We start from the raw sequence: 13,557 nt of genomic DNA on the forward strand, positions 1-13,557 counted from the left end.
TTGCGTGACGCCGGCCGAAAATATCACTGCTCCCATAGCACTGAGAACTGATATACAAGTAAAGTTTTCAACTTGTGTAAGAAATAAAACTGTCGTTTTGAAATGACAACAGCGAGTAGCAACTTGTCACTGGTCAGCGCTTCGGTCGGCCAGCAATCGCTATACGGGACTTGTGTGCAAACTTGGATACAATGATGATTCACGCATGCGAACCTGTATACGATGGTGATTTTCAACGTATTTTCATTTAAATGTTTACAAAGGTTTTTGGGAAAGTTTGTTTTAACTTATATGTCTGTTCTCTGTGCCCACAGCTTGATTCACCGAATCCTCAAGATGGAGGACATCATCGGTATCGGAAGAAGACTCGGTCCCCCGAGTACACTGACGAGCAGATAGTGATTGTGAAATCGCAGTGTCGTTGGATGACGAAGAACTACCGCGGAACGTCGTTCGTGCTGGACGACGAAAGTTACTTACCGCTCTCGAAGACCCACATTCCAGGAAATGACATCTACTATTCCAGCGACAATCAGCCACACCCCCCGAAGTAAACTATAAGTTTAAGCATAAACTTGAAAAAAAGTTATGCTGAACATTGCCATATCGGACAGCGTCTGTTCATTACGCCAAGAAGACATTGGGGTATCTTTAGCAGAAAAAGATACCGTACGCGGAGAAAGGAAGGTGGACCTCCCGACTCATCTCAAATGTCTCTGCTTGGGTACATAGGAAGCACGGAGAGGTACCATTTGACGCAGTTTTTGTCTGGGTTTGGATTCTTCCGGAAGCACCTGCATCGATTTGGACATGCTTCGTCACCCCTTTATCCGGAGTGTGTGAACGTGCAAGAGACACCGGAACACGTGGTCTTCGTATGCTCTACGTTTGAAGAAGTTACGAATATACTCTCCGAGCTGCAGAGGAAGTGGCAAATGGATCAACAAAGTAGCGCCATAGGCTAGAACGTCGCTGGAAAACCACAAATCGAGTTTCGGGAGAAATTCCGCCGCCGGGGAACTCTCCGAAGGTGTAGACTAGGTCCATCGCCGAGGGCCAGTTGAGTAGTCCGCGACGTAGCACCGGGTTCGGGTCATTGGGGCGCCAGTGAACGCCAGGTTTCACCGGAATCGCCTGACCGATTTCGACACCCAAGCGGGTAGGTAGGGCTAGATCCACCGACAGGGATTAGACCGAGTAGACCGCGTCGAATAGGTAGCAGTGGGTCGTTGGGGCGCCAGTGAACCGGAAACTACGCTTTACCCGGGATCGCTGGATAGGCCACAACACCTAATGGCTGGCCCGTTGAGGCTAGGTGCATCGCCGAGGACCAGACTGAGTAGACGAAGCAGTGAGCAAAATGGCTCACAGAAACGAACATCGGTATCGGAAGTAATCTACCGACGGGGAATTCACGGTAGGGTTTCCATGGACTTCATGACAGAATCGTGACGATAAGGGGAGCTAATTGGCTCACGAAACAATCACCGGTACCGATAGAAATTCCGTTGCCGAGGAACTCTCAGTCGGAGAAGGATAATATCCGAGTTGATCTCGATAAAGCTAAATGGTTCAAGGAAGCGGGTATCGGTGACGGGGAAAATTTCTCCATCGGGCAACTATCGGTCGGAGTAGGGTGAGTTCACCGTTGGGGACTATCCAAGTAGATCGTGATAAGGCCGGGAGCTGAATGACTCACGAAAACATGAGCTAAATGGCTCAAGGTATCAGCACCTAAACGACTCACGTGGACGTAATAGATGGAGACAAGAAGCAAGAGAAGAGTCGAGGGTCAAATCAAACTTCATAGGTCGAGCCCCTCCATGAACCACGTGAGACTCCGAGATAGAGCAGAAGAAAGAGGTGCGACGAAAGCACAACGAGCCTCCCACGAAGTAATACTTTGAAGTAGTTCCGAGGGAAGAAAGGAGTGTTTTAGTGGTTAGGCACGAACGTTCCCTCTCGAGAGGAGTGGTTGTCTAGCTATATGAAGACAACAACAAACGAAAATGGACTGTTTCACTAACGGTTTTCTGAGGGAGGACGTGCTGATGCTAGTTTCTACTGTCGTGAAAAGAGATTGGAACGATCTCACTCGCCAGGTAGGTACTGTACTGTATTCCAAGCAGAAATCTTTGCGATTATGTAAAAGGTATAATCGGCCCTGCCAAAGAGCTTATTCGTCAAAGTTATAAATTTCTGCTCTAAAACACAAGTGGACTGTGGTCAAGCTACAATCAAGACCCTTAGCTCAGACAAATCACGGTCCAAACTAGTAATCGTGTACCGAACTAAGCATGGGCGAATTGGCCAGGGCAGGTGCAACGATTGACATCGTTGGTCCTGCCAAGTTCGACAAGTTGGGTAGGAGAAAAAATACGGTCCTGGGCTTCGTCCGAGCACTGCAATTATTGGAGTCTATCACGTTTATCATTAAACAAAGGCAGTTCTAGAACAAGCGTGTCCGGTGATTTCGAATAATCTCCTACATTTTTTGAAACTCCACTGCTGCATGCTGACTAGGGTTTTAACCGTCCACAGCAAACTCAATTATCACATGGCAACTATTCAGCGAGCTGAGTCTTTTTCATGTGATCTTTGTGAATCCTACTACGAAACCTCATATCAACTGGTATACAACTGCCCAGCACTAGCGCAATTGTTGTTTTGAGTTTTCGACCGTCTTTACATAGAGCGCACCGTGTTTGGACGACTGAAACCCAAAGACATCCTAAGTTTCCTATCCAATATGGTAAAGGACTTAAGACTTATTCACAAGCGATTTAAACTACTTGTAAGTTTAACTTAGCTGTTTGTTTTTGTGCTGTTGTTTTTAATCACAGGTTTATTTACGGAACATTGCACTATGGTCCCAAAGCTGTATCTAGGAAGACAAAACTATTTGCGCCAAAACCGTTGGTTTTAGATATATAGTATCTTCGGCAAACTTTGTTAGTACTTTCTTGCTGATTTTTTTATATTAGTTGAATTAGGGTGGTCCTTGTGGTTAGGGTGTTCAAAGTATCAACTTCTTAGATATGTAAAATTTAGCTACATAATGTTCTACAAAGTTATAAATCAATCAAATTGAAGCAACTTTTCTTAAGAAACTAATGGTTTATGTGCTATGATTTTTGCAATATTTAAGGTGGGGTGGCTCTTTAAAAATTGGTTTTCTATTAATCTTTTTATGTGTTAATTTCTCGCTACTTTGTTCTAGAGGTTTTTAGAACTTTTGTAAATACACATTTTTGCCGAAGCAATGAAGTTTCTATCTCTTTTGTTTGCATAGTTACAGGCGATTTTCAAAACAAAAATGATTTTTTTCAAAGCTATATATCTTCCAACATTGCAAATGGATTTTCAATCTTTTAATTTCATTTGAAAGATCGAAACTTTTTTAGTTTTTGGTGAAAAAACTGTGGGAGCGTTATTTCTGTAAAATAAATAATTAATTTTTGAAAATGGTGTATTTTTCAACAAAAATCGTTCAAAACTTTTCAAATAGACGAGATAATAACTTTGTTACTTCTGCAAAAATATTCGCCATGCAAAGTTCTAAAAGTGCTGCAAACAAACTATTTATGATAAATCAATGTATGAAGAGACAAATGAAAAATAGTGATTTTAAGAGGTCACGTTTTCATCGCTCAATCTCTTATGGTAAAATCAACTGAGAAATAGTCAATGTGTGTTATAATGAAAATCTATTGAATATGTGACACTGTTTGAAAACACAACAATTTACCGTACAACTACATGTTAGCGTGAATTACGTGTAAATAGCGTACTATAGTAAACTCTAAATAAAAGTTATCTATTACGGGGCCAATAAAGCAAATACCGTCATCATGCATTATATAGATGCTAGGGAATTATGCTTTATGAGTTATTCTACCAGTGCGCGGTTAGAGATTTTCAGACCTCTTACTTTTATTTGTTTGGAAGTAACAAAAAATTGAGAATCTTTCTTTAACTTACCCACAGCCGTCCTTATAGTCGATAATTAATTTATACTTTCAAACATTGCATAAATGTTGGAAAAGCATACAATAATTTCCGCTGCTATGAATAACAAACTCGTTTCAAGATTTTATTTTAAGATAAGACGTGAACTAAAACATTTTCTTTCTAGCACCCGTTTTGAGCACTAGTCCAAACCAAAAAGGATTTACTTAAGTGAGCATAGATAACTTTTGTTGGACGGTTTAGAATTAACGATAGTTTGCAGCTAACACTACTGTAAATCCACTGTACTATTTAGATGTACGGTAGATTGTTCTTTCAAAACGTTTTTAATCCACCTAACAGTGTGATGAGACATTTCTTATAACTCTTATCACTCTCTTCGGATATTATATCGTTTGAGAACATTTAGAACTTGATGCTTCGCGATGTTTTTGATAACACATACTACATGGGAAAGTTGCAGGACTCAGAGAATCGCTCAAATCAGTATAGGACAACATCAGTGCTAGAAATCTCAAACCAAATCAATGGGAAAGCGAAAAAATGACCCGTAAAATAGACATAAAAACGAATTATTGCTAATGCTAATGCTAATGCTAATGCTTAATCGATTTGAAGTTTATACATTACTCAAATTTCCAACGCGACTGAGAACTAAGAAATCAACGCTTTTTCTTGAAAAGGGCGATACTAGCAGTGACACCATTCAAAGAAAATGAACAGTGAATATTTCCACACTTGGTTTTATTTCCTATTTAAGAACTATTGTGTTTTTTACATCCTAGTTTGCATGATTCAGTAAACGAAACCCAAAACTTCATAAAGTATTTGAAATTATTAAATTAAAATTTGTTTTTGCTATTGAAATTGACAAAATGATAGTATCGCCCCTTTGGCGATTTTTTACTTTTTCAGTTCCACCTATCAGCATTGAAGTATCGCCCTTACGTTTTTTTACAATAACTACCGTTTTACACCACCGATTTCGTTCGTGTTTTTTCAATAGAGATCATTGTTACTATTTACAGCTGGTATCAGCTTGATAATCCTAAAAAATACGAAAATAACAGTTTCGCCTCTAAACTGCTAGCAAAAAAAGTATCGCCCTGTTTGTTTGCATGGAGCGTGGAGGGCGAAACTTTAAATAAACAAACAAAAATACAGTTTCGTCCGTTGTATTTTTTGCTGTAGTTTAAGAAAGCAATATCGTAGAATCAAAATTTTTAGGTTAATTTGTAGCATTTCAAAGCCCTCATTCGCATGTATGAAAAAAGCCTTATGTTTACATTTGTAAGTATCGCCCTTTTCACAAAAAAAGCGTTGAAATGAAATCGCAGCTCCTGATATCACGCTATCTCTGAAGTGCATGCGTGCATAGTTTCAAATTTTACTTCGACATCGACTTTTTCTAAAGGTGACTTCCCAGTAGTATCCTTGATTTGAATTATTATCGCTAATCCTAATGCCAAAGAACAAATAAAAACCTCACGAAAAGGAACCGTTTGGGAAAATTATCATCATTACTGGAATTTTCATTTTCACGAAACTTTGCGATAACATTACGTCACTTGCGTTAATGCACTGGGTGCACAGTGCTCTGAAAATCTAGCGAAATCGTCTTAGGGCCAGGGTTACCAAAAATACAGAATAATCTGCATTTATACAGATTTTTTAGCCATTTTCAGACCAAGAATCTGTATGTGCAGATATACAGATTTTTGAGAAATGATGTTACAAAAACTATTTTTTTAAAATATTTTTTTTCTGTTTCAGTAATACATCCTCTGTGTCTCTCTCAGCTTAGCCCTCTATATTAAAATATATTTTTGCTTTTGAAAGTGGTCGTACATTCTGAAAGGTAAAGGTTTGTAATACACTCAGGTTAGCACCCCGTAAACGCCTGGCTGAAGTCTATTTCCAGAAACGTTAATTGTAATGCTCTGTGACTTTGTTAATTCTCAATTTTTTGTCCGAAAATTCGATAGCTACATGGGTCGACCTAACGTATATTACATTATATATCAACAAAAGTATTTAAATGAAGCAGAATTTTATTTTTCCATTGTGTACATCGGTAAAGTTCAAGTTTCTGGATGTAAAATATCAGAACGATTTGTAGTGTTTTTTATGAAAACGTAGACAGGTCCTTGCTTGACTGATTTAAACCACAGGAATTAATACCTTCGATAGATAATCCAGCAAAATCCAAGTTAAACGACTCAACGCATTTGATACAGATATCGACACAGATTTTTCGAAGAATAAATACAGATGAAAAGATTTTTAAGGACAAAAATACAGATTTAATTTTGGCAACCCTGCTTAGGGCACCAGCGGGTCTAGTTCAGAGCTATCTGCGCGGCGAGTTAAATCTGTAAAGAATACTAAAAATTAATTTCTATTCCATAATTTTCAGTTCAGCATTTCGAGAGATCGTGCTCACCGCAAGCCATGAAAAATATACTACGTTGTGAAGCGATGGTTACTATTTAATAAAAAATCACGGTAAAATAAAAAATAACACTATGAAAAAATTCCAAAAAGCTTATAATTTTCACAAACTTATTAAGAAAAAATGTTTAATAAGCTTTCGTAATATTGTGTAGGAAAAGCGCTGAAAAATTAAGTATATTCTCTATCTGCAACATATAAACCCTTAAGTATACCAATTAATTGGTATACGAATTGGAATAGGTTCGCCAAATTTTGGAACAAATCTATAAAATAACCCCTTGAAAACTACCTAAAAATTGTTGTAGTTTGCAATAAAAAATCCCCAAAAATGAAATGTACCTATTAATGTGATACACAGTGAATAATACATACAATAAAGACCCATTTTTATTAGTCTCATGGTGTGTTTTAGGCTGACAAAATGGGGACATTGACTAAAGCGGGCTTTTCTTTCTTTATAATGAACTGAAACTGTTAAAATATTTTTCCCGTCCCTTGATGTAGTCTGATAACTATTTCTGATTATGATGAACTTTTCATTTTTGCATATTTCCATCTTCATGATAAGGAAAACATGCTCAAGAAAGGATTTACTCGAATTCAGTCTTGTTCGTCTGCTAGAGCCCATCAAACCTATGTTCATATTTGGCTGATAAAATCGGGGTTTCAATGCATTATAATAGATATTCAGCATTCGAAGAAGTTTCTTGTAAACGAGTGTAGAACGAATTTGTTTTTACTTACTTGAAGTCAGCGGCGTAGCCAGAAATTCGGTTTGGTGGGGGTTTGGTGAAAATTGATCATACTGTCCAAACGGCATAATTCCGAAACCGTAATTTTTTAAGTTTTAAAATTATGCAGAATTTATTTTTCAGAAAATAGTAACAGAGTTCGTGTCTTTAACGAATTTGTTGAGACTTTATTGTAGTCATGAATATTAACCTGAGAAAATTCACCATAAATACTTCTACTACCATCAAAATTATTTTATCAGATGATGCGCTGTTTAACGTTTGTAAAACTCATCGAAGATACTAAACCTCCGAAATTGGCGGTTTCAAAATGATGCTATCTTGACCTTAAATTACTGTTTTTAAACATTTGACCTATACATATAATTGGTCATACAACAAAAATCAAATGCTCATCAAAATCGACCAGAACCTGCTAGAATCGAATGGAAATCGTCATTTTTCATAAATTTCTCTCTACATTCGGAAAGTGTTATCCTCGTTATTAATCATATTACGTTTTCGTCTCAACTCGACGCATTCCCAAAATAAAAACCTGCTTTAATCCACCTAGTGGTGCAATTGTGCTTGTCTCATTTGTCCAGACTACGATTCCATGGCTGGTTATGTTCAATACAATGGTGGAAATGAATATTACATGTTCAGTACGATTTGCACATACATACAATGGATCGACAGCAACGATCTTGAGATACTATGTGATACTGAAACATCGCTTGAAACCAGCGGCGGATCATGGAGAAAGATCCGGAGGTCCAGGTCCTGCCGAAAATTTTCAACTTGTTAAGAAATTTTAAACTAGTTACAATTTTAAAGTAGCAACCCCTCACTGCATACTTCTTCCGGGCCAGTATTATTGACGATTTTTAGAGTGATTGCATAACCTTTCTATATGAGAAAGGCAAAAATGTACCAAAGTCCAAAAAAGTCAATTTTTGTCAAACATTATTTTTTTCGAGTTTACATCAAATCTCAATGTTTCATGCATTTTAAAGTCATTTGGCATCAAAAATACAAATTTGATTTTGAAAATTTTTCATTTCAGTTTATATGGCAATTTTCTGTGTGATTGCACTCTTCAACTCATAACTCCAGAATCGGAAGTCCAATCAATAAAAAATTCAATTGCAGCCGATGGGAAGATTGTACCTTTAATTTGAGACTAACTTTGTGCAAATCGGTCCTGCCATCTCTGATTAACAGAGGTCACATTTTTTCCACATACACACATACACACACATACATACACACAGACATTTTCCGATCTCGACGAACTGAGTCGATTGGCATATGACACACGGCCCTCCCGGTCGGGATTAGATTGACGAATTTTAGAGTGAATGAGAAAGCCAAAAACATTTTTAGCAAATGTTGAAAGTTATGCATTTTTTTGGTGAGCAGTTCTATGTTTCATAGGCATTAAATCCATTTTAACTTCGCTTTCTATTAAATAAAGACCCTACATCTCTACAAAAGCGAGCTCAATTTGAAAAGAAATCTAAGGATTATGATTGATTACAGAACTCTGGAATTTTCTATTGGAATGTTTTCAGGCAGGAATTTGATATTGATGCTATTAGTCAACTGTGAAATCAAGACCAATAGATCAGTTACATACCCATTCCGACAATTTATCAAAAGTCCTCATGATGTTTACAACAACAGGTTATCAATGTACGAATCAGATAATTAGTATTGTAATATTGAATTAAATCAGTCAGCATCAATAAATTTTAAACTTCAATCCAATTTTTTTTGTGTTGTGGGGGGGGGGGGGTTGTATGGTGTTAAACCCCAAAACCTTCTCTTGGCTACGCCGTTGCTTGGAGTTATTTACTTCGCTTTCATTTTCCGATATGTTTCAGATCGATCCGATGGTTATAAGTTAGAAAAATTGCAGTCAGAAGGTTCGTACAAATGAACATTTTTGCACTGATAAGTTATCAAGTTCCTTCCAGACAACTTGGAAGTGTTCGGTGATTATTTCTAGCGGTTGTAGATAGAAAAATGAAATACAAAATTCGTTTTATCGAAATATTATTTGGCTTATTTAAATGGATTATTACTATATTGAACAATAAATAGGCGACAAAGAGTAACCCACAAACAACAAGCCATAACTTTTAAAGTATTCAAAATAGATATTTGAAGTCTTCAGTAAAGTTATTCGCAAAAGTAAGAGCTACAAAGTTTCTGAAGACATCATTTCGATATAATCACTTCCAAGAAAATTTGTGAAAATATCTCACTCATAGGGTGATTAATCAGCAAAAGCACAATACCAAAAGAAAGGGCATATTGCCTCCATTATATTCGCCGAAGATACTATTGACCTAAAATAAGCCGTTTTGGCGTTAATAATAGATTACATGTTTTTGGTCATATTTCTGGCAATGGGAAATGATAAAAATCTTTCGTCCGCATTTAATGTTTAATATTTCTTTTGATAATAGTCCGATATCAACAATCTATAGCTTGTTCGAAAGGTATTCGTTAAAGCTATCTAAAAACATATAAATTGTTAAACAACATTGTCAATTTCGGCAGATAATTCAAAAAAACTGCAAAAAACGCCATTTTTACGCATTCAAACATTCATATCTTGGAAACTAAACATCAGAATCAAAAACAAATTAATAGCGTTCATACTGTTTTTTAGTTCTTTCATTTAAAATTGGTTTGGATAAGATCGGTTCAGCCATTGCTGAGAAACACGAATGAGAATTTGTCCGTTACATACACACACACACACACACACAGACACACACACACACACACACACACAGACATTGTCCCAAATCGTCGAGCTGAGTCGAATGGTATATAAGACTCGGCCCTCCGGGCCTCGGAAAAAATCTTGAATGTTTGAGCGAATTCTATACATTTCTTTTATAAGAAATGTAATAAAAACGTTTACAAATTCAATAGAATTGCCATGACATTCGGTATTATCACACTCAATGACTATTTCTTAGTTGATTTTACCATAAGAGATTGAACGTTGAAAACCCGACCCCTTAAAATCACTATTTCTCATTTGTCACTTCATTCGATTTATCGTAAATAGTTTGTTTGCAGCCCTTTTAGAACTTTGTATGGCGAATATTTTTTCTGAAGTAACAAAGTTATTATCACGTCTATTTGAAAAGTTATGAACGATTTTTGTTGATAAATACATCATTTTCAAAAATTAATTATTTATTTTACAGAAATAACGCTCCCACAGTTTTTTCACCAAAAACTAAAAAAGTTTCGATCTTTCAAATGAAATTAAAAGATTGAAAATCCATTTGCAATGTTGGAAGAACTATTTTTGTTTTGAAAATCACCTGTAACTATGCAAACAAAAGAGATAGAAATTTCATTGCTTCGGCAAAAATGTGTATTTACAAAAGATCTAAAAACCTCTAGAACAAAGTATTAGCGAGAAATTAACACATAAAAAGATATTAATAGAAAACCAATTTTTAAAGAGCCACCCCACCTTAAATATTGCAAAAATCATAGCACATGAACCACTAGAGATAGGACCACCCTAATTCAACTAATATAAAAAAAATCGACAAGAAAGTACTAACAAAGTTTGCCAAAGATACTATATATCTAAAACCAACGGTTTAGGCGCAAACAGTTTCGTCTCCCTAAATACAGCTTTGGGACCATAGTGCATTGTCCTGCCAAGTATCATCTGAAAAAATTGGCAAAAGTCAAGATGACACTTGTCGATTTTGTAACTACGAGGGCTCGGAACATATTCTCTGCCAGTGTGCAGTACTATTTCTCCGAAGGGAGCGATACTTCGGAAGGCATCTTATGACGCCTCACGAGATATGGCATACCTGTCCTAAACGGATCCTCAGCTACATTAATAATGTACTACTCGGTTGGGACGACACATGTGGATATACAAACAACTCGCTTCCAACTACATTGGATTCGGGCAATTTGTAATATGTAGAGCAAACAAGCCTGAGATAACCTGAATAGTGGTCGCAGTGGCAAAGTTTCCCACAACAACAAAAATCGTACCATTTGATTGCATCAAACTAGTTCAAAATTTAGTCGCTAAGGCATCAACTTTTTTTTAATAAAGCTAGATAGAAATAAGGTGTCTTCGAGAAAGTTGTAGGTCATTTTATTATAAATATATCTTCTGAAGATACAAATTTTGTAGGTCCTACACATTTCAAGATAGAGTGCTCTTTTTTAGCAAATATGATCTTCATTGACATTTTTATCCAACACTTTTTTTGTTTTTATCTAATTCTATATTGGTTCAGTATATTTTTCCACTAAATTTTGAAGAACAAATTACAGCTTAAATAGGGAAACAGAGGGAGACTTAACCAGGGATTCAGTTAAACCTACGAAAATCTCTAAAAAAGTTTTTAATCCTTCAAAAGTCATTGAAATGTAATTTGCAAAAGTATTGTGTAAATTATTGATTTTTTGCAGAATTTTTAATGTAATTTTCCAAAAGTTATGAAAGTTTTTTTGTAATGGTTTTTTTTCTTTGGTCAAGTCTCCCCACTGCGGATAGACTTGACCAAGGAGACCTGGCAGGACTTGACCAAAACAATTTTGAAAAATCAAAACCAAAAAAGTATAAAACATGCTGGAATCATTTTTTTTTCAAAATTATTGAGGTCCTTGGGTACCAGAAAAAATAGAAAAAATTTACATTTCGAAAATTGTGATTTTTTAATGCATTTCTTTTCTGTATCTGGATTAACTGTACTAATTACATTGCATGTTTACACGTCACGAAATCAGCTATATGACTGCTAATTTTGTTTACTAGTACCATAATGATATAAACTGGTATATATTTAAGGTGGGATTTTTTGTGATGTGAATAACATTAACAGCAGGTACCACAGAATAGTATATTAGAAATCTTGTATCTTTCTTCAGTTTCTTGCCACTTGGCAAAGTCTCGCCATAAAATTTTGGTCAAGTCCCTCCAACATTAGTTCTTGCATTCAATGTCGTGAAAATTTTAGTAATAACTATTCCAACTCCTGTAAAACCATTTCACTATTCCATAGGGAATAACTTGATACATGAGTACTTCAAGAATTAATTACTCAAGTAGATATGTCCATACGAAGTTTGATAAAAATCATATATCATTAAACGCAAATTAATTAATTACGGAATATTTTCTATGAGGAAAACATTTTTCTTTCCAAACTTTTAATATTACCTTAAGGGATCGAAACAAAATATTTTTAAAAAAAAATTAAGAACCGAATAGAACACGTTACTCCCATTTTTAGAGTCTTGCTCTTGGTCAAGTCTCCCTATTCGTTAAGGAAACATCTTTTTCTAAATCATAAAATTGCAAAAAGATAAACAAATTCAATTTTTTTATTGCGTAGTACCATCGTTCAATCTAGTTCCATTAAAAGTTTATAACAGCGGACGGAATTTAGAACTAATATGGTACGATCAAATTAAACGCTAGATGCTATAGAACTTTGCCAAAAACACCATAACTCTAAAACGAACGACAAGGAAAGGACGTATGAATTGTAGGTTACCCCTTTTTGGACGCCAGCCATTCAATTCTTTTAGGGTATCTCTCGTATTTTTTTTTCGAAACATAGATACACCCAAGTTTGAGCCAGAACAGGCACGGTGCGATTCACCGTTGTATTGACAGCGTAAAAATAAAAATGCAATTTGCTTCGCATCGATGGAATACCTGCGGCACATAAGGCTGGTTACGTTTGGGACTAAGTTGTTCAATCTCGAAATGGTTTCACTGGCACTACTGCATATTAGTGCTACTCGACCCTTGTGATTGAATTAATCAAAACGGAATCAGCCCCACTTGTTTACCTCTTGAAAGCAAATATGGAAAATAATACTCCTTTAAATTGCAATCGAAGAGGATTCCGGTAGATTAGTTTGATTTACGGAAAATTTTATCGTTTGGAAAGCCATCATTCCACTTCTACGAACAAGCAATCAATTTTTTATTCAGTTTCAAGAACGCGGGCGAATACCATTTCATATTTTACATGTAACACTCTTTCTCGATGGTGGCTTTTAGGTGGGGAAGCAACTTTTGTCAAGTACAGTTTAGCGCTGGGTGAAAAAAAGCATGTGAACATGTAGGACATCAAAAAAATATTTGTCCTGAATGGATTCCGCCGGTAGTCACGGTTTGGGCTGCAGTTTTGTTGTGCATGCATTCAATTTATTCTTATTTTTTTATTCGGGTGGACAAATAACTGAAACAAAAAGTGCTTCTCCGGCCGTACAGAAATGCACACTTAATTATGAGTTCTCTTGTTTTGCCTTTTGTGCGAAACAAATGCCAAATTTGTAAACCGTGACCACCGCCGGAGGCTGCATGTGCGGTGAATGGTGGCTT

The 13,557-nt window shown here is 36.2% G+C and overlaps 1 protein-coding gene across 10 annotated transcripts in view; it reads right to left on the reverse strand.

Annotated features, from left to right (window-relative positions):
* Positions 1-13,557, reverse strand: part of LOC131682492 (tyrosine-protein phosphatase Lar) — a 487,937-nt gene that overhangs the window by 63,082 nt on the left and 411,298 nt on the right. The gene's annotated exons all lie outside the window — the stretch shown is intronic.

The sequence above is a fragment of the Topomyia yanbarensis genome, chromosome 2 (genome assembly GCF_030247195.1).
Source record: "Topomyia yanbarensis strain Yona2022 chromosome 2, ASM3024719v1, whole genome shotgun sequence".
In the NCBI taxonomy this organism is placed as follows: Eukaryota; Metazoa; Arthropoda; class Insecta; order Diptera; family Culicidae; genus Topomyia; species Topomyia yanbarensis.